The sequence below is a fragment of the Anguilla rostrata genome, unplaced genomic scaffold, assembly GCF_018555375.3.
Source record: "Anguilla rostrata isolate EN2019 unplaced genomic scaffold, ASM1855537v3 scaf0687, whole genome shotgun sequence".
NCBI lineage: Eukaryota > Metazoa > Chordata > Actinopteri > Anguilliformes > Anguillidae > Anguilla > Anguilla rostrata.
In genome coordinates, this window is record NW_026986147.1 from 2,287 (window position 1) to 5,672 (window position 3,386).

Genomic DNA, 3,386 nt, shown 5'->3' on the forward strand with positions numbered 1-3,386 from the left:
TATAATTAATATAATAAAAACAATCAAGCCCTCAGCTTCTCTCTCCACATTCAGCTCAGCATTCCTGTTCGGTTTCTCCTCCTCACACTTGGATTAGATTGTGTTGTTCACCACAGTGGAAGATGCTATAACTGACCTACTGGGGATGTTACATTACACATGTTCATTTTTTTCATTTATTTCTTATGTTAACAAAATAAAGAAGGAACAAAAAAAAACACACTTTAAAGTCCATTTAATGTAATACTAATAAAAGCAGACACATGAAATGCATGTTGAACATGTTGCAGAGTCTCAGCTGTTTAGGCTGTATGTAAGCTTGCAGCGAGTTTACTGCATAATATATAAAGTTGAACGTAGGACCTGAAACCAACATACAGCAATGAAAGCAGACTAACTTAGACAAAGACCACAAGTCCAGCTCTGGTGAATCAGAACCTCAGATATATTATACAGATCCTGCACTCTAAAGGCACGACTGCTTCATTCCCAAAACTCACTGAGTGTCCCCATTACTGCACCCTCAATCAGGATTTCCCCTCCTGCAAGCTGAGAAGCATCACATTGAAAAATAATCCTGAGCTCTCAAACGTTCTTCATTCCACATGAGCACACTGATCCAGCTTCTGTGTGAAGGTTTTATAAGTCAACTTCCACATTCTCTTCAGTGTATTTGACAGCTGCTTCATTAGACGACCCTGCACATCAACAAACATGTATAAACACAACAGAGGGAGAGAACTGGGAGTGAGAATGAACAGTGTTGCAGCCTGAAATCTGAAACACACGTTGTTTTTAGATGTGTTCCCCTGTAAAATGACATCACCTGGTTTCCTGCACCATTTCACACACAGTATAATGGAGGCCAGCAGCAGAGGAGCAGCTCCCAGACCGAATACCAGTCTACCTGTGGAGAGACACAGAGATGAGGGATATGTGGAGGATATAAACCTGTGCATATACAAGAATATATGGTGTGACAGGGTGGTAATCGGAACCCATAAAGTGAGTGAATTAATCTCTCATACTATGGCTACAACTAAAATGCATGGAAAAATTGAAATAAAAAGGTATTTTTAAAAGACATTTCATTAATTACAAAACAAACCCCATTATGTACACATCTGCTACTTCACTAAATGTGGTTTCTTTGGTAATGATAAACCAGTGTTTCTCTTTTCTTATGTATGCAGAGTAGTCTCAGCTATCAGCCATCAAAAATATAAGAAAAGAGAAAAGACATTAAACAATGAAAAACAAAGTTCACAACTATTGTCATAATGCATTTAGAAACTGGTATAGTGGGAAAACAGTCAGCTGTATTCTAATCCACATAACTACGATAGGTTAATATCTCCAAGCTTAATAAATGCTGCACCCCTGACCACAAAAATGTGAAATGTGTTGAAACTGAGATATTTTCTGGATTAAAAAAAACGCTTTCTATCCGCACATTTAAACTTAGCGATTGGTTTTTTTTTCTGTGTTCACATCTCACTAGAAACAGCCATTGTTTTCTGGATGCCTTCATTGTTGTTTCCCCGTCTGCAGCAACAGATAATTATTTTCGGAACATTTAATCAACGTCAAAGGTTTCAAATTTGATCACCCGTTGTGTAACCTAATTGGAATATGCGTCACAAAAAAACATCGCAAATCGGGAACATCTGTAAATAATGGTGACTCAGAAAAGACACAGACCCATCCTCTCCCCTGTGTTGGGAATCATAAAATTGGAAGGAAAAAAACCGATTTTTTTCCATGGTCATCGTCAGAACAGCTTCAGGTTGCAATCAAGAGTTTGCTTCTTGAGCACAGACATATTCCGGCCAATGAATATAAACATTGCCTATTGCTGTTCCGTAGGGATACTGTTAGTGACGCTCAAAACATTTTTTATTTGATACAGATATCAATTGCCAACTGTACTCGAATAAGATATTATATTTCATTGTTATATGGCGTGACACGTGGAAGAACCGTTATCCCAGCGAACAGAAAAGATATTTCCTTTCTCGTCGTTACGGGAAACCACTCATCTTTCAATGTGAGTTATTTAGACTACTGCGATAGTCGACAACGGTAACCGTCGGCAGATTTACTGCTAAACCCATCACCCGTATTGTGCGTATCCTTTCTTGTTTCCCACCGTTGCACTCAGTCAGAGATATCACAGGACAGTTCCCAAAACGAATTTCTCGCTGGGATACCAAAACACAAGTTACACTACCACACGTGGACGCATGTAAACAAAGGGAAGCAAAGGGTCGGAGAATTGAGATATCCGTGCTGAATGGGGACAAAACGAAAAGGAAGCGGATACTGTTAGATCTGTGCCACCCGTCGCCGGGAATTAGCCGCGAGTGGATGGGAAACATTTCGATTCATTTATCATCAGAATTCGAAGAGCAATTCATTACTCCGTTTATTTTAATATTTCAACTCAAACCGACTTTGAAGTTAGAAAGAGATTCCCAGATGCCCTTACCTCGCCTTTCGCTGAGCCTCCGTCATTGCCGACCACTCCTCACTTGATGGCTTCTCGCTTGCTCACTGACAGGGACACAAAACAGAGCCGTAACCCAGCTCTAAGCCCCCTCCTCTTCTTCTCTTAAAGGGCCACCCGCGCTTCAGTCCATCCGTCACAAAGTCTTCGCGGTAAGGTAAAAATAAAAAGATAGCAAACGGATGAATAAATAAGCAAGTAGGCTAAGGAAGTAAATAAATGTTTCTGCATGGCGTTTGTCCTGTCACTGAGCAGCTGCCTCGCAAACGGTAGCCTATCATCAGATTTAAATTTGTGACGTTTGATGTTGAATGGAAATACGGCTTTTTGGAATACCTGTAAAATACGTTTCTTTTCCAAGGATGCGGTTTCAGTTATGACCCGGGTATGCTTAGCAGCTGTTAATAACTTTTGTATTTTCATTGAAACCCCCCCCCCCCCCAGATATTAAAAATACAAATTCAGTAACGCTATTGCAGGACTTTCATAGAAGTGAAACTGTAGCCTACACCTTCTTTAATTTCCTGTTTCCCAGATTCAAAGAAACTCGTAGGCCTATTATCACAATGACACAGTAAATCACCACATAGCCTACACTAGCTGAGGCGCGTCATTGCTGTGGCGGGATAAAACATCAACGCAGCTGGCTAAGACAGGCTGCCGTCACCTGATTATCCAGGTCAGGCGCTGTTGTGGTAGAAATTTGTGATTGCTTCGGATTAACGGAATGGATGGTTAGATGAACAGGACATGGGTGGATGGATGTATGGATAGTGATGGCATAAGAAGGGAAGACCAAAGGACGGTTTCGTATTGTTATATGTTTATGAACGTTTGCAATTAGCGCTCTCTGCAGGCGGACTGTGTAGAGTCCCTTGCA

At 40.7% G+C, this 3,386-nt stretch overlaps 1 long non-coding RNA gene across 2 annotated transcripts; it reads right to left on the bottom strand.

Moving 5' to 3' along the window:
* Positions 1 to 218: 218 nt before the first annotated feature.
* On the bottom strand, positions 219 to 2,857 carry LOC135246670 (uncharacterized). Of its 2 annotated transcripts, XR_010327848.1 has the most exons (4): positions 2,843 to 2,857; positions 2,489 to 2,651; positions 827 to 907; positions 219 to 698 (listed from the first exon to the last, which is right to left on the bottom strand). It is a non-coding gene; the product is annotated as an uncharacterized LOC135246670 (long non-coding RNA). The 2 variants fall into 2 exon arrangements; XR_010327847.1 differs by lacking the exon at positions 2,843 to 2,857 and having other exon boundaries at positions 2,489 to 2,743.
* Between the last annotated feature and the right edge of the window lie 529 nt (positions 2,858 to 3,386).